This window comes from Aphelocoma coerulescens, chromosome 18 (genome assembly GCF_041296385.1).
Source record: "Aphelocoma coerulescens isolate FSJ_1873_10779 chromosome 18, UR_Acoe_1.0, whole genome shotgun sequence".
Classification (NCBI taxonomy): domain Eukaryota; kingdom Metazoa; phylum Chordata; class Aves; order Passeriformes; family Corvidae; genus Aphelocoma; species Aphelocoma coerulescens.
The window spans coordinates 8,604,048-8,622,268 of record NC_091031.1 but is presented as its reverse complement, the minus strand read 5'-3'; the positions used below and the strand labels follow the sequence as shown (position 1 = coordinate 8,622,268).

Genomic DNA, 18,221 nt, shown 5'->3' with positions numbered 1-18,221 from the left:
CGGCGGCGCGGAGGAGCGGGGGACCGGCCCGGCAGCACTGAGCCCGGCACCGCCTGCCCTGCGAGCGGACGAGGCGAGAGCGAGCGGGAGAGACGGCGAGAGGCGCTGCGTCCCCCCCCCCCCCCTCCCCCTCAGCACCCCGGCGGACCGACCGACCCTGCCCGAGGCGCTGCTGCGGCTCCCCGGGGACACGCCGCCGCCTCGGCTGCCCCGCTCCCCGCCGACCCCCGGGTCCCAGCTCCTCCCGCCGCCCACCCGGGTCCCTGCCGGATCTCTGCGGAGGACACGGAGAGAGCCGCGGGATCTCCCGCCCCCCCCCCCACCCCCGCCTGCCCGCGGATCCCGCTGCGAGCCAGGCACACAGACTGTCGGGTTTCCCCGCTCCCTCCTCCCTCCGTGAAAGACTTTGCTGGATCCTCCTCCCCGGATCCCCTCCCCGCGCTCGCTCCTTCCTGCGGGAGCGGCTGCAGGATCCTCCTCCCGCCCCGGATCGCCCGCGGGGTCCCTGCGGAGCCGCGGACCCTCCTCCCCTCGCAGAGACACCGCTGGATCCTCCGCCCCCCCCCCGGACCTCCCGGCGGGATCCTCCTCCTGCCCGCAGCCCCATGTGAGACTCCGCATCCCCCCCGTGCCTCCGAGGTGGTGTTTTATTTTTTTTTTTTTTTCCCCTCCTCCTTTTATTTTGAAGGGGGGATCCATCTTAAAACTCTTTTCTGGATCCCCAGTTTCTCTTTTTGATTTGCACTTTTTGAAAAGCCCTCAGATGCTCCTCCATGTGGACTGAGAACCCATCAAGACACACACACGAGAACTCATCCCGATCAACTCCAAATCCTGGCTTTTCGTGGGTTTTGCTGCAACACATAAAAGCAAACTTGTATTTAAGACACACTCGTGCAAAAATTTAGCTGGGGACTTGAACGTGTATTTTGTCTTGGTTTCTTGGTCTTGGTTATTTTTTTGTTGTCTTTTTTTTCTTTTTTCTTTTTTCTTTTTTTTTTTTTTTTGCTTCACTGGAAATCGAAAGCTTGTTTTGGAATTGGACCTGCTTTTGCTGCACTTCTCTTCTGGGCTGGATAACACTGAAGCTCTTTGCTTTTCTACTTGGATAGTGTTTTCCTGTTGATCTGTTGGGTTTTTTTTTCATCTCCTGTGTGGCAGACTTTTTTTTTCCCTGAGGGGGGTAAACAAACGACGACGACAACAACAAAAAACTTAATTTTTTGGCCGTGTGAGATTTTTTTTCGTATTCATATTCGTGAAATTACGGGTACACTTACAAAAAAAAATTTTAAAAAAGCGTTAAAAATAAGAAAGGAACACGTCAGAAAGACCCCTACACGGTAGACAAAATACTCACTTGTTTCCTTACAGCAAGACTGAATCGAAAGCTGCCAAAGAGCCCCATAAAGAAAAGACTAAAAGGTAAGAAGGGGTAAGAGCCTCTCTTAATCCGGGCACGGTAGAAGTTAGCAGGGGAAGAGACCTGCAAAGCCGGTGCATTCCTCCTTTTTCACAAGTCTAAACTAGATTATTATTATTTTTAGACTGCTTATTAGTCAGCGAAGCAAGAAACACCCCAAAACATTTCAAAATCCATTTTATTTTTATACAATTCTTTAAAATGTGCTCAACCTCCGGATTTTTTTTTTTTTTTTAATGCTAGAATTAATTCCGTAATTTTTCTCTGTCCGGAATCGCTGTTTCTCCCTGAACAGCGAGCAGAAAGTGCCATTTGTGAACATGTTGTGCTGCTCAGACCCGACATGAAGGCAGCTTCTGGTGCAAGGCATGAGCGTGTGCTCTTGCTTTAGAACTTACACCGTGTGAAAATTATCGCAGAGCGGCTTGGAGATGATCCCAGGGCTGGAAAATTGGCATGGCCAGCGGTGCTGTCCTGTGGGCGAGCACATGAGCTCCAGCTTTGTCCTTCATGGCTGCTTTCTCTTAAAAGTTAAATATCTCGATTTGGGTTATTTTTCCTCTTTCCCGCCACGTAATGAGGTTGTGGGGATCCGCAGTAATTTTCTCCTGAGTATTCACAGAGAGATCTTCGTCTAAACCTGGAATGTCCAGGGGGAGAAAGAATATTAAACAGAGTTTATCCTTCAACTGCGACACAGAAGGGGAGGAAAATGGGGAGGGCTCAGTTGTTAACCTGAGAAATCTTGAAACACTGGAAGTTTATTAATTGTTTTAGGCTTCTTTGTTTGTATCACAAGTTTGTGTCAAAGGTTAATCTTCTTAATATGTAATTAGTTGAAGGTTCAATTATGGGATTTATTGAACTCAATTGGGTTTTCCCCCCTGTTTTCCCATTAAAAATAATACTGCAGGTCTTTGTGGCTAGTTTATTTTCTGCTACAACTCGAGTGTATCTGCGAGAAGAGATTTATTCAATTATTCTAACAGCCAGTTTAAATTTAGAAATAATCTTTGGGACGTCATACCCGTGTCTGTTGCATATTTTTCCCTCTCGTTTGCATATGTATGTATCTGGTGAATTATGCTAATTTATATACAGAAATTTGCTGTGGACATTAGGCCGGTTAAGGTAATTAAAATTCCAATAAATCCCGCTGATAGTGGGCTGGTCGGTGGTGCAGAGCTTTAAATCAGGTGGGTGTCGGTGGTGCTGTGGACCTGAGGACAATGCCAGAGCGGAGGAGCAGAACATCTGCACTGCTGCTGGATGCACTGGGAGAGCGAGGCATGGCTTCCAAATCCTGCCCTCATTCCTTGCGGTGGGTGGGTTTTTTTGGATTCCCCGACGACTGAGAATTTAAATGCAGCTTCCTCTCGGATGTTACAGTTTTTTAAAAATAATAATTTAGAGAAAGTAGTGGGAAGGTACACACAAGATTCTCACTGCTTCCCCTGGTGTTTTCCAAGGAAATAGGAGGTGACTTGGCAGTGGGTGCAACCTGTGCTTAGCACATCACAGAGTTTTCCACAACCGCGGTTCCTCGGGTTCAGGAATCCCTGGGATGTCTGGCTGGCTGCTCCTGTGTGTTATTTGTGAGCTCAAAATGGTGTGCTGAGGAACAGCCCCCGGATGCGCTGGCGTCCCTGCTCTGGCTTCTGGAATTCTTTCCAGAACGTGAAAGCATCAGTGTTAGCCATGGATACCCCAGTGAGGAAGCTGCTGCAGCCTGTGGAGGCTCGGTCTGCCCTGGGTAGCCCTGGTGGTGCTTTTTGGGTGAGATTGCAGAATGCCGGCTGGTGGGTAACCTAACCTGGCTGCTTCCGAGCCCGCGACTCAGTCTGTGAAAAAGGCTGTAGTAAATCAGATTAATTTGAACTTTTTTTTTTTAGGGAAAATGAGTGCTTAAGGGCACCAGCAGTAGAGCAATAAAGCCTTGTGTGGCTTTGTCCTTATCTTCAAAGGGGAACGGATCATTTCTGACTGGAAGTGATCTGCCTGGCTTCCTGAGATGAGGAAGGTTCATTTCAGTCCAGCCCCCGGAGAACAGGTGCTGCCATAGGGGAAGCTGCTGGAGCCAGGACTCGCTCCAGGGCAAGAGGGATGGGTATTAGTAGGGGCTGTATTTTAGGCGATATTTTATACTTTTGTTTAAAGGTTTTGTTTGTAGCAATGAAAGAAACAGGGCAGACAAACCTTTTTATTGAGAGCTCCTCTGGATTGCAGCAGGATATATTTAGGGTGTATTAATGTTCCTGTTCTATGTGTGGATTCCCGTATTGATAGATTTAAGTCTGGGTATCCATCAGACTAAGAGCTGTTGTGTTACACACGGGTGGTTTGTGTGTGCTGTACATCAGCTTTACAGCACATGGATTATTTTGGAGCTGTCGGTGCAGGGCGTCAGTCCCAGTGCCTGGGAATGTCCTTGTGAGCAGCCTTGGGCTGTGCCATTTCCCCGCTGGCCACAGCAGAGTGGAGTTTGCTCTGGGACACTGCCCTTGGGCTTAAAAAACCATTTTGGGGACTTGGAGGTTCACCCTCAGCCCTGGCATCTTGGCTTCTTCCAAAATCTGTATCTGATCACCTGTGAGTGGATGGGTTTGCCCACTGCAAAGCCTGCTGGACCTGGCTGGGATCAATGAAAACCCCACCTCTCCGGCCTAATTTCTGGTTTCTTTTCCAGGATTTGTCTTTTCTAATAAGATAACACGCTGTGCTTTTGATAAGTTGAGACCTTTCACTGATGTTTGAGGGAAGTAAGGTAATTCTATACTCTTTTTGCTTGAAAGAGGTTTTTAAGACTTTGAAAATAATGGGATGAAAGTTCCTTAGAATGAGAAAAACATAATTGGGCATAAGACTACTTTTAATCTAAAGATTCTATGTTGAAGTTCTCAAAGCTCCCATGTTCCATACCTTGCCAAGTATGGACTGACAATAAAACAAGATAAAAGTTCAAGGTTTTGTCAGGCAGGGGCTTATAATCTCCTGGTGTAGTGGAGCCAACTGTTGCTGAGTGGCAGCCTTGTAGAAAGCATAGCTTTAAATTAGTCTAGAAATAAAACCGCTTATTTTTCCGTTTTTCATTCACTTCATTCAGAAAGGCCGAGAATTTTATTGACAGAGTTACTGCCTGCTGTTCACTCAAATTGACCTACACTTCTCCAGACCGTTCAGATGCTCCATGCGATGGAGACTCCTTTTCTCTTTCGTGTTGCATTTATTAAAAGCCCAATGGCAGCGTTTACTTTCAGTTTTAGCTGTGAAGACTTAACCAAGAGCGGGGGATGTGGGAACGGGTAATATGTTAACTTAGCAGCTGGCCTCGCCGAGATAAACATGCGCTTTTCCAAATGCTGTCATCTGGCCCCTTTCCAAAACAAGCTGAAGGAGGAGGTCAGGGGTGGAGCCATCCCCTGCTTCAGTAAAAAGAGGCTTTCATTTGGAAAGAATTGCCAGATCTTATTGACTACAAGAACTGCAGATTTAAAATAAAAATGACCAAACCTCTCCTGAGTAAACCAAATGGTCTCTCTTGATTACTTAAATTTAAGTGTCTTGTTACAGTGCTGCTTCTCTTTGAAGGTTCAGCAGCTTCAATGCAGATTGCATATTGCTGCTTTTTAAAAAAAACAGTGCTTTATGTAAGACTTTGAACACGAGAACTGATGAAAAATGTATAATCTTTGGTTGCAGTAGAGACCTGCAACACAGAAGTGCTATTGTTTTAATTGTTTAAAATTCAGATTACAAGATAATGGTAATACCATTAGAAGGTTTCCCCTTGGCCTAGGAGCTGCAGGTAGGAGTGTGTCGATCCCTCAGTATTAAAGATGAATGATAAGGAAACCTCTTAAATGCCTGTGACGCTGCAGTCTAGCCAATTTAGGATCAGCTGATGCCTTCTAGTGATAATGGCTTGAGGTTTTCAGCTGTATTATGAAGATATCAGCCAGGGCAAATAGTGTTTAGAAGAGAAGTATACTTTATTGAATGGAGAGATGATCTAGAAGTGACAGTAAATTGCATTACTAAATGATCTATGTGCTCTGCGCCATCTCTTCACTGGCAAATGCTATTGGTAAAATGAAAGATGGTTATTCTTAATATATGAAAGCAGAGGAATCAAAGTATTATTTGATCTCCCTTTAGGAATCTGTGCTATTTAGGAAAATTGTCAACTGAAAGCATGGCTAAGTTGTACATCTTAAGTGTCAGAAGGAGATGTACTTATGCTTATTTTATCATTACTTAATCATGGTTAACTTCACTGTGAATTCCCAAACACAGTTACAACTGTGTTTTCTGAAACTTCATTTGTGCACCTTCCTACCTTGTAGGAATACCTCACGAATATGTTTTAAAATCTCCCACCCAAGATAAAAATGTCTGGATTTCATCCTAAACAAACTGCCTGTTCCTGCACAGAACAGTCACTGTGCTCTTTGAGGTTATGTCAAAGATGGTGGAAAATGCAGCACTACCTTAAAATATGCATCTAATTCTTTTGTCTTTTTTTTTTTGAAGTGTAGCATGTCTCTCTCTTCCTCCCAATAAAAAGGCTTCTGTCGCTGGAGGCAGCTGTAAAATGACTGGCTGTTCATGCATCTCAAGGTTCAGGGTACCAGGCAAATCTGAGTGAGTTTTGGTCTCAACCCTGGGTGTGAATCAGCACTGTAATTTTTCAGCACTGAGGTCTTGAACGTAGTTGTAATTCAAGTTCATAAAATATTAGAAGCCCTGACGGTCCTGAGGTCTGGTTTCTGGAGCTCTTCCCCATGGGTTTGCAGCCAAGGATGGCTGAGAGTGAGAACAGTTATCTGTGCTGCAGCAGTGATGGTTTATGGCTGGGTGCCCAGATTGTCTGGCTTTGCACACAGCTTTATAGTTTGCCTTTGAGGGCTGTGGAGGAGGTGGAAGTCATTTGTAATAAACAGCTATCTGCAGCCTGCTTTTTCTGGGGTTTGAAATGTACAGCCATTTAAAAAATTGCAAGCTAGATGTACATTTACTTAGATTTCAGTCCAGAACTTCTATGTTTTAGGAGCTTTGATTAGGAGAAATGGTAACAATTGCTTATTGCTTTGTATTGAAAATACCTAATATTTATCCCTTGGATGTTTGGGCTGTTTTTTAAGCTCTGCATTGCTAGACAATGAGATTTTTCAGGTTGGTTTTTTTTTTTTGGTTGGGTTTTTGTTGTTTTTTTTTTTTTTTTTATTTGAGAGAAAAATTGACTTGTCAAATCAGTCGGCATCCTTTGTGGTAATTAAGCCCCAGAGAAAAATATGTTTATATTTCTCAAAATAGTTTACATGCAGCTACCAGCTATAGGCTCATTTAGGAAAAGATAACACCCATCTCCCTTCCACCTCAAGGAAAACAACCACCCTGGGCTATGTTTAGTGGCTGCCCATGGGTGTTTTCCGGAGGCAGATCCGTTCTTCCCTCCACTTCTCTCCCCCCAGCTTCTTTTTTGTGGGGTCTGTGCATGTTTTCCCATGCTGACTTTCTGAAGGGATGGTGGTGCTCCCTTTGTTATGGTCTTGCCCAAGAGGAGTCTCTTAGAATGGCATTACCTGATTTTTCTGAGATGTGCTGCTTTCCTTCCTATTCCTTTCTTCCCTTCCTGTGTTCTGTATGCTCAAAGTTTACAGTTTTCTCTCTCATCCTGCATTTCCAAAGCTTCCTGATGGGAAGTGGGAGAGCGTTTTGTTTTGATGGAGGGATAGGGGCACTTGCTGTGGCTTGGATATGTTCTGGGTGGTCAGTACGTCCACAGATCGATTATTAGTCCAGGCTGACTTCTGCCAAGTCTATTTTAAGCTCAGCCAGATATCTGTGTTGTGTCAGTCTGATTTCAGTCCTGCTCTAGCCTCCGACTCTCAGGTCTTTTACTTCTTCAGAATTCCAAAGTGTTTTCATGGCTGATGCTCCCGTCATTCATTGGTGCTGACAATGGAGATCCTTGTTTTTAAACAGTAGCTGGTTACTGGTAAACAAAAGAGCATCAGCCCAGTGCTTTAACACAAACCATTCTAGAAAAAAGGAGCAGTTCAGGGAGAATGCCAAGGAAAAAAAAAAATCAGCTGTACAGATGCATAATGTGCCGACTGCCATTTTCCTGTGTTCCTACAAGGTCATTAATGGGCCATAGAAGGTGGTCTTGGGTGGTGTTTGTAATGTTTTTGCTTGAACATACTGTGTATGTTCACAGTAGCCTTGAGGATGATACTGCACATGAAATATGAAGTTAAAATCTTTAGTAGCACTGCAGGCATAACCTAATGGGGGGGGGTGTAAATTAAGTAAGTCTCTTTACACAAGTGTTTTACCAAAGGCAGTCTGGAGCAGGATTCCTCATTATCCCTCTGCTAACATCATTCTGTCGATCTGCAGGTCTCAACTTTCCTCTTCTCAGTGTTTTTACTTGCACTTACCAAGTGCACAAGCTTACTTAACAGGAGAATTGCTTCCAGTGTTTGTGTTGTCTGAATTTTTACCACAGTGTCAGCTTTGAAATGGGTGCTGCGCTTGAAATTTTTTCTTTTACAAAAGATGCTCCATCTCTGCAAATCTAATCATCCTTATCTCCTTATGTTGTCGTGGCTGGAATGCTGGAAGTACCTAGTACTATACCTCATTCCTGTTTCATGATGCAGAAAAAATTGCTTTTAGTTAAAAATAACCTGTTGGCATACATATGCTGTTCACATCTTTCTGCCTATTGGTTTCTCTTTGCTGATGTAAACTATAATGAAGTATATGTTTACCTTAAGTCTTTCAAAAATAAATTAATATGGAAGATGCAGCATCCTCTGATAGGGAAGGAGGAGAGCCTCGTGGTAGCGAACTAAATGCTATTTAATGGTTTCGAGTATGATCATAATAAAATACATCTGTCTGACCCAGGTGTGGAGCTAAATTTGGTCTCTCACAGTAATAGAACTGCTGCTGTTAAGGAGCAGAGTCTCTGTATAAATAGCACTGTTTTGGGTGAAAGATTTATTATCTGGGACTTGGTGGAGCTTGGTGAATGTGTAATTTTTACTATTTCTATTCTTCTAATCAATGTCATAGAACTCAACTCCTTCACTCTGGAAAAGAATGGTCCGAGTAAGTCTCACTACACCAACAGTACATTAGAGATGTCAGTCTTTATACTCTGCTACCTCATTTACATGTAATAATTGAATAAAGCAATGGTTGGCTTAGTGGATGGATGTTTACATAATGTAAAGATTTGCTTAAAAAAAGACCCTCAACTTTAATTTTTTCTTACATTTGTGAGAATGAAATTTGTTTCATAGATTTCTAGGTGAAATACTGCAGTGATGACAAAACTCGTTGCTTTTGAAGCCAACAACCCAGACTGATAGATGTAATCTGTTTTATCTGGGTGATACTGCAACACTGATAGTCCAACTGCACTGAAATTGTGCTTCCATCCTCCCCCATCCCCAATCCCTCAGTCAGCATCCAGACAAGCAAGAGCTGCTCTTTCTAGAATTCTGTCTGCATCTACTGGTCAGATAACGTACTTGGAGACATATTGGATATATTTCTGAGAATATTTGCTCCCCTGGGTGTTTCATGCAGTAAATGAAGGCATGAAATAGTTGTTACTAAGATCATAATTGACCATAAATTGATTTCCAAAGTGGTATTTACTGCAACTAGTTTTCCTGTCCTGGAAGATCATTTATGGCTATTTCCTTTCCTGATCTCTCTCCCACCCTGCCTCTCCTCCCCCACGGAGCTGCTATTCATTTGCTAAGTTGAAAAATGGATGATGGCCCATTCTGATGCTGGGTCTGATGCTCTAATTTATGCTTTTACTATGGAAAGTGAAGTAGAGGAACAGAGAAGTTTATTTCCATTAAGTTCATCAAGTTCTAAGGATTACCCTTTCAGCACTGCAGAGCTAATCTTTTAAACTCTGGTAGGTTTGTGGAAGGAAAGGTGCTAGCGTGGATTATGCTGTTTCCTTAATTTTGGATGATAGGATAAATCTTTTACTGAATCCAGTTTCCAGCCTAAAGATAGGTACAGAGTAACTGTTTCTTATCTTATTCAAATTATGTTACTATCTTAATTTTCAAATTTAAAACAGCATTGCAGCTGAAGATACAGTGGAACAAAAACATACTAGCTTCAAAATGGATTAAAATCTTCAAAAAGTGTTGTCTTTAAGTTAAATGACATGATCATGGTGAACAACATTTTGATTTTTGTAGTTAAATACTAGGAGTGTATAAAGTGCACAAACCAAGTAGATTTTCTTCATTTGTGTTTAAATTTTCATGTATTTGCAGTGCACAACTTTTAGTACAGTTCTATTAGTCTGTAGTATGTTTTGTCTTCCTTGACTTGGATCAAATTTGGTGTTAACCTCCTGCCGAGAATTCCAGGACCCCTGACATTTTATTGTGACTCTTGATTAGCTCACCAGGGTTCCTGCTAAGAATTCTTCTTTCTTTCATTTGATAAATTGAATTCCCTATTCACAGTGCCTTTAAATAGAATGGTATTTGGAAAACTTGAAGACAACAGCTTGAATGTTCAATGAGCTCACTCAGCAAATTTAAAAATGCAGAAGAAGGAAATTATGGGTTTGTGTATTCTGAAATCTTCTAAAAGAATAAACATTTTACAAAAACTTAAATCTCCATCATCATATTTGCTTTAAGTGTATTTCCCTTTTGGTTTCTAAGACAAGGAGTTCTTTTATCATCTCTTTTCCCTTTTGCCTCTTGTTTTGCCTTGTTGTGTCAGGAGCTGTGCGTTCACCTCACCTGTCCATGTGGGGCAGCTGTGGTGAGGTGACACAGTACAGAGGGACTTCAGCTTCCCAAGGCAGTTCGTGTGTTGTAGTGTGGAGAGAGAGCACCTCGTCCTTCCCATGCTGGGCTCTACAGCATGAGGAACAGTGTCCTGACTTCTTTCTGATCATAGATCTTGAGACACCCCTTCCCTGTGAGGCCACTGTCCTTTGACTCCCCCATCCAGGTCTCCCCGTGAGCTTCCTGGAGTCAGGGCTGCAGCAGTGTCCTGTATCTCCCACGATTTGTGCCTTCTGAGGTGACACCTGGAGATCTCAGTGGGGTGGTAGCAGAGGCTCAGCCCCTGTCTTCCTGGAGATTGGCTTCTACAGTTTCTGCCACACATTTGGGGTATGGTTTTAATATCACAGGAAAACCTGGGCTGGAGCGGACCTTAGGTCATCTCAGATGGGCAGATGAGTGTTTAGGTGGAGTGACACATGTGTCTGGTCACTGCTGCTCCTCACTGTCTTGCTGGTGTGTGGTGTTCTTCTTAGACGTGCCTGGTACAGTTTCCCTGCCTGTGGGTAGGAATGAAGGAAGTGTGTGTGCATTTTTCCACTGTGCCTGTGGCCGGAAGTCTGCCTAAGGATAGGTATTGCTCACCTTCCTGGGCCTGTTTTAATTGCACTGGAACCACTCATGAACATGGACACTCAGTGGTGGACCTGTGTGCCTCTGCCTGCTCTAAGCTGAGTGTTTTTTGCTGAAGATGTCAGCATCACCTTATTCCCAGAGTAAGCACAAGAGCAGCACCATCAACACATCTGTCTTTAGGGTAAATTCTGTTTCCTATTTTTTGATGCTGTAGGTTGTGTTGTCCAGCTCCACCTATGTGAGAGCACCAATCTGATCTTCAGCTCTGGCAATAAGTAAGTTCACTGTGCTTTCACCTGCTGCTGACAAAGTGATTTGGCTCAGAAATAATTCAGTACTGGCACCTAACTGTGATGGAACGGGGAAAGGAGGATTTCTGGAAATCCCTACAGGCAAAACGGTGCATCATTATAGTTACGCAAACTTGCTTTTCAAAAGTCTTTTCAACAGAGGAGCATAAAGGCTTAGCTGTGCTTGCTGGAGGGCTCTGAAGGTTTGCTGTACAGTGCTCCCAGCTGTGGCCTGTCCCTCCTGAACCTGGTGCTGCCAGACAGGTGACTGACTGACTGACTGACTGACTGACTGACTGACTGACTCCATCAGGCTCCGTCCCTGGGAGTGGTCAGCTCTGAGCCTGGTGGCAAAACATCCTGTGGAGCTGCTGCTTCTCTTCCAGTTTCCTGGCTGCCTACATTGCAGTATCCCTGTGCAGCTGCCCCAGGAAGCAGTGCTCCTCTAAAGTGTTCTTGGAGTTCAGCTAAACAGAGCCAGCAGCTTGTCCATGGATTGCTTCTGCTCTCGGGTCAGCTAAAGGGTGACACTTGGTCAGTGAAGGGGGCTTTTCCTCTGCTGGCACAGGGCTCTCATCTTCTGAAGTATTTGCAGATACCAAAATAGCCAACAGTATCTGGAGAGACAAACATGCTGTGCCCTTGCTGAGCTGCTGGATTCCAAAGCTGTTTTCCTTTGTGCATTATGTCCCAGGAAGACTGGGGACGAGCTGTGGAGCAGATGCCAGATCAACTGCTGGTAGCTATCACCAGGCCTGGGAGGGAGGCAGTGCTGGGCGAGTAAATCTGGTTATCTGCACTCTTCACAGTGTGTAGCTTAATTTTTCCATCAGTCTGTGTTTGCTGGGGGAGGAGGGCTGTTTTTCGTAGCATGTTTCTTGCTGTTTGTAGCCTGCTTTGAGTGATGAATTTAATGCAAGCTTTTTTTTGGGATGTGGGGCTTTTTTTCTCTTGGTCTTTGCACACCCTGAGTGGTGCCCATGGTGGGGTACTTAAGGTCTTCTGGGGTGTTGTCAGCAGATTGAGGGAGTAAATTCTGGTATAGTTTGTGCCTGAAATGCATAAATGGGTGAAGTTTGGTGTACAGTATTCTAGCCCATGCCCAGATTTACCCACTGACTCCTTAAGCATGTTGGAGCTTGTGTGTACACTAATAGGCCTGCACTGTGGAGAGCAACACCTCCACAGGAGAGGGGATGTGCCTGTGTGGGGGCATCCCTGTGGGATTATCTACATGAATCTCTTCATTTGAATTGGAACTTCCATGACTGATCAAGTGATTGTCCTCACTTGCTGTGCTTTGATTGGCGTCATGTGTCTTGGAGTGCAGTTATCAGATTCCTTTTAAATAAAACGTCGCTGGATGATGAGTTCCAAGGGTGCAGTTAATGCTTTCTGCATGGGAGCAGGCTGGAGCCAGGCTCCACCTGAAACAGGGATGGTGTGAGTAGGAAATCCTCTGCAGTGACAGTTTTGCTCTGCAGGTGCACTCTGGTGTGCACTACTTAGTAATGAAGGGGTAACAAACATCTGAAACATTCCCATTTGTACTCCAGTACTCTAATCAGTACCCATCCCTCTCAGCTAACACACCAGGAGAAACTGGAGTGTAAACAAACCCAAAAGGAAATCTCTAGATGAAACACAAAAACTCCCAAGTCCTGCAAACATTTTCTGTGACTTGGCAGTGCTCAAATACGGGCTCTTCAAACTTCTGGCTTACCAGTCATAGTTCATCTGCATCCTTAGTTTGTAAAACATTTTCTTCTCTGGAATTTCCCCCCTCTTCTAGTCATTGGTAATAACCAGTAGAAGCTGAAACAAGGCCAGGTCGGTGCACTTTTGAAAAATACCTTGAATTGAATGGTAGTAACTACCTGTTCTGCTATATTTTTCTTCTAATCTAATCTAATGCTTGAGTGGTATTTACCTTACGTGTACATAAAGGAGGGTCACAATAAGTTAACACTGGGTGAACTGGAAACTTCCAGTGGGAGTCCAGGTCCTGCAGCACACACCAGCTGGCATTCTCCTTTTCTTGCCTTGGGGTCCTGCCAGGATTTTATTGCTCTTCAACCATTATTCCAAAATGGCCTTTTGGAAACACTGTGTGCTACTGTTGGAAATGCAGCCTTGAGACAGAGTATGGAACACAGAAGCTCTTTCTGATCCCGGAATTTCTATTTTATAGGTTGTAGGAACAGGATTATTAATTTAGTCTTTTGGACAACCTAAAACCTGCCTCTAGTTTCACCAATGTTAATTGAATGTGTTGCTTTTCACACCATATTCTCAACTAATGCTGTGATGTTCTTGGGTGAATTGAATGGCAGCTACACTGTGGTCCTGCAGAGACTTCAAATTTGGTGGAATTTCTAAGTGAGTGCAGGAATCAGGCTGCTGTTCCTGTTCAGGAGATAAGTTTTCTGTTATGCACTTCAAGATAAGTTCACGAGAAACTGGAGGTATCAAAGTCCCAGCCCACATCTGTTAGCAGTGGATGATAGCTTGATGTCTCAGAGGCAGGAATCCCCTGTCAAGGCAAATAATCTCTTAAGGAGGGTTAAGTGCAGGACAGGGACATAACTGGACAGCGAGAAACCTGAAAACATGGGATTAAGAAATCATAAGTTGAGATCAAACAAAAACTCTCATTAAAGTTCATTTATGGCGGGAACAAATTTTGCACCCAGACTTTCAAGTTACAGGCTGTAGTTTCAAGCTGTGTGATCACACCTGTGCATGGAACTCCTCCACGGACTTATCTTGTCCACAGTGGTGTGACTGAGCTCTTTTCCCCCACTAATTCCGTGGAAAGGAGATTGTAGGATTTCACTTTGTGGATGGGTAGAGGCCTCCAGTTCCCTAATTGTTTTTTGTATCTAGGAGTCAGTGTGGTCTTGTATCAGTGTTGCTTCATAAAAAAAAAAAATCTTATTTTCTTTTTGTGTTTTTCCTCTTCTTCAAATGTATATTTATAAAGACTTGGTATACATTTTAATGTTGGGGTTTTAAAAATACTTCAGTGTGGAGGATTTTTCTTTATGCCTAATCCAAATCTTCTTTGTTGCAATTTAAATTCAGTGCTACTTACCGCAGCTAAAGGAGAAAGATTTTACTCCATGCTTCTCTACCTCTGTTTTTAACACCTTTTTGAATAATGGGGTTGCCATCTCTTTAGATTAAGTGAATCCAAGTCTGAAGTTTTTTCCAAGGGCCTGTGCTTTTTTGATTTACGTGGTGCTGTTTTCTGGGCTCTCTCCAGCTGACCTGTGTCTCTGTTGCTGTAGATAGTCCCAGACTGGGCACAGCGCAGCAGCTGATGAATTTCTGACCGTCTGTGACATTGCTGCTTTGCCTTTGGAGTGAAATCCACTGTAGCACCTGCTTTTTCTCCTCCCCAAAGCCACTTGTTCCCTATGCTATATTTATATAGGATTTTTCCTGCCAAACATGGTACCCTGCACTTTTTATCACTGAATAACTCTTCTCCCTTTTTTCTGCATTTTGAGTTCATCAAGGTGTTCTGAATATTATCCCTCCTTAATTGTTTTGCAGCCCATGACGTGACATATTCTGGAAACTAAATAAGTGTATACACATTTTTCCAGCAGCAAGGTGGTTAATAAAAATTTTGCTGCTGGACATGTGGCATACTGCAACAAAAATTCATCAGGTCTCTGCCTTGTGGGAGGGGTTCTGTGGGTTTTTATTGTAGTTTTGTTATGTACCTTAAAACTATTAAATAATAAAGCAATCATATTCTTACTAATCCACGTGGATTGAAAAGTCAGTTATGTAGTTTGGTTTCTTCTCTTTCGTCCTTTTTCTAAAAATGCCTGGTACTATGCTGTAGGAAAAAAAATCAGGCTTTTTTTCAGCTCCACAAATCCTTGTTAGGTCTTGCTGATGTTTTTCTCTCTTCCCTTGTAAGTTTTATGCACAGTCTTTGCCATCTGCTGCTCTTCCAGAGTGCCATCCATCCACCTGCTCATGCTTTAAGGTAACCTGCAATGACTTAGGTGCAGTTGTTCCTGTGGTAAATGACAGCAGGCCCAGCCAGTGGAGAAACATCCCATTACTCTTGGGAATTTTAAAGTTGTTCTTGCCTTTGTTGGCCTGATTTCCTCTTTGGAGTAGTAGCAAAATGTTTAGCTCCATCTTGTTGTCTTCCCTGCCAGGTCATGTGAGTTTTTCTGAGAAAGCCAGATCATTCCTTTCTTCCCAAATTCTGGGAAAAGGTACCTTAAAACACATCTTGAGCTTCTTGCTTGGAGCTGGATTCAGCAGCCCTTTTGGGAAGGAAGCCAGAATGGACCATTGCAGCAGTGGAGATCCTGGGGCAGGAGCAGCCTGGCTGTCGGTGCTTTGCTGCCCTTGGCACCAGCTTGGACAGAGCCCCACGAAATCCCTGGGAGAAATCCCTGGGAGAAATCCCTGGGAGAAGTGTCGTCATCTGCGGGCTCCGCACCAGCGCAGGCGGTTGTTGGCCATCTGTTCCCCGCTGACCTCTTTAGGGAGGGCTGAAGCAGAAAGAAAAGTACTGTCACTTTAGCCCTCACAGGGTCATCTGTCACTGCTCCCCCTCTCCCACCGAGAATCAAAACTAATATTTCCTCCTGCATATTAATGAAGCACTTAAAGGTTGATTTGTTGTTGCTTTTTACATGCACAGTGCTCATATTTTTTCTGGCCTTTCTCAATTTGTCCCTGTGTGTTTGTGCTGTTTTTTTAATATTTCCTTCTTATTTATTTGACCTAGTTTTGCGTGCTGCTTTCTTTTTTGAGGTGATTGGAGAGCTTGTAATTAGGGACCAGCTTGACTCTTCTTGATTAATGACTGAGCCTGGATATCAAGGGAACAAAGCTGGCACTTTAACAGTCACACCAGCTCCTTCCCTTCACCCTTATTTACTCTGGAAAGGTCACAGAGCTGGGCCGTGCAGAGATGAAGCAGGAAACAAAATTAGCGGTAGGCAAATACAGAATTTTAGTTTATCTGCTCCAGCACTTGTGAAAACAAGGATTGCTGATGCTCTGGTGACCTCTTGCTTTATGTAGGATTTGTCCCATACATGTGGATATCTGCATTGTTATTTAGATTGCTGGTGATTTCTAAGAAACAACACCTGCTGCTTCCTGTGGGACAGTATTTTAGTTTGTCCTGAAGGAATCAAAGCCTGCCTTTCTGGAGTTTGATGTTCTTCTTTTAATGTTAATTTTTCATCCCGTTTCCTGGCTACCCTTCAAGCTGTTTTCTGCCTTCATTATTTCAGCCACTTTTTTCTTACAGTCAGATCTTGAAGAACTTCCTAAGTAGTAATTTTCGTCCTTTCTGTTTGAAACTCTATGATACCAGATTGGAGAACTTGTCTGTGAGAGCTCATGTCTGTGCTGTCCAGACCCTCTGTTATCTGTTATCACCTGTAACAATGCATGGATCTATTAATTCCTTCCAAAAAGCCTCCCCAGCCTGCATTTGGATGATTGTTTGCCAGTTCCTTACAATTCTAGTTTAAAGATTTTCTTTTTTTCCATTTTTTTCCCCTCCCATCATCACTGTTAGGAAAAATGCCTGTGCAGGAATGCACAATGGCCTCTTGTATGGTGAGGGAAGTCAAAACCAGAGCAGTACGTGAGCAGTTGTGTGCAAGTTGTAGGATTTCTGTCAGTAAGAGCAACTTCCACAACTGTCACGGGAGGTTTTTCCAGCATAAAGTAGGATTTAAGGTACAAGAGGAATTAAAATATGGTCGCTAAACCAGACAAAGGCATTTGTAGACAAAGGTTAGGAATGCTATGCTGAAAAGGCAGTTTTCTTATGTTACTAAATAAACCTTCAGCATCTTGCATGTACAACAAAATTAATGAGGTTGTTGAGGTTTGGAGCAGTGCGACATAGAATGACAAGAGAGATAGGTCTCTGTTTAGCCCTCAATTACTGCAGGAACTTCTGAACTCTAAAACACTGTACGGGCAATAATACAAATAGACTCTGCCTGAAGGTTGTTGAAGAACACAAATTTTCCTTTCCCAAAAGGAAAATTGCAGAGTGCTGTCAGAATGTCCCAGCAGTGCTGACCCACAGCACCAGCTGTGCCTTCAGCTGTGGAAGCAATCCAACGCCTGATACCAACTAGAAAACCCAAGTCCTTACTTAGTGTAAAAAAATAAATCAGCCTAAATTTGTTAATTTTTAAAAGGGATTAATAAAAATTTCTGCAACAGGCACTGACAGGCCAGAGCCACAGTGCTCCAGTTGTTCTGGCCATGACCTGCAGCTCCTCTTGCTTTCCTGTTCCCAGAGCTTTCAAGCACATGCACTTAAAAGATAACCTTGGGTTAGGCGATCTGTAAAAACACTACTTCATTCTGTAGTAAAACTCCTTGCTCATAAAAATCCTTCACGATTCAGATCCATATGTAAGAACAAGGCAAACTCCTACAGGGATATTCTGAGACACTCCTGCTTTAGAACATGAGCTTTGTATTCATAAATGTTTTAGCGTGTTTCCTGCAATAAAGATTAAATTGTCGCTCAGGAAGTAAAGCTGCAGCACATGCCTTTGACAATGTAATCAAACTTTATATAGCCATGTTTTTATTGTTTTCCTTTTGTTTTGCTCTTCGATGACTCATTTCTGCCTAAAAGTGACAGCAAGAGTTGCCATCTAAGAGGCCGCTTGGAGCTTAATTTCTATTTTAAGCATATTTAAAGCACATGTATTCAGAAGTGTCATTATGTAAATCAGTTTTGAAAATTGAACTCCATTAAAAATTACAGTATCATTTTCTGAGCTAATCTGAGGCTATTTTAATCTCAGAAATGAAAAAATAGCCCCACAACCAAACTGCAGGTTTTTGTGAGGAGTGGCACTTCTACCTCTGATGTTGTAATTGCTGTGATAATACTGTAATAAAATATGTTGTATTCTTAGTGGAGCAAAATGTTTGCTCTTCTTTGATTTGGAAAATCTACTGAGATGGTGCATTGCCTGGAAACAAAAGTTCATGGTGAAGTCCAGTGTAAGGAATGATTTTGGCAGTGGTGAAAGTTGATCCCCAGGGTTGGATACTTTTAAGGCT

At 43.3% G+C, this 18,221-nt stretch overlaps 1 protein-coding gene across 8 annotated transcripts in view; it reads left to right on the top strand.

Moving 5' to 3' along the window:
• Window positions 1-339: 339 nt before the first annotated feature.
• Window positions 340-18,221, top strand: part of TNRC6C (trinucleotide repeat containing adaptor 6C) — a 98,400-nt gene continuing 80,518 nt past the window's right edge. For 7 of the 8 annotated variants that reach the window (XM_069032845.1, XM_069032852.1, XM_069032850.1 and 4 more), the window contains exon 1: window positions 652-1,425. The gene's annotated coding sequence lies outside the window, so the exon portion shown is untranslated. The other variant, XM_069032844.1, reaches the window with a different exon arrangement.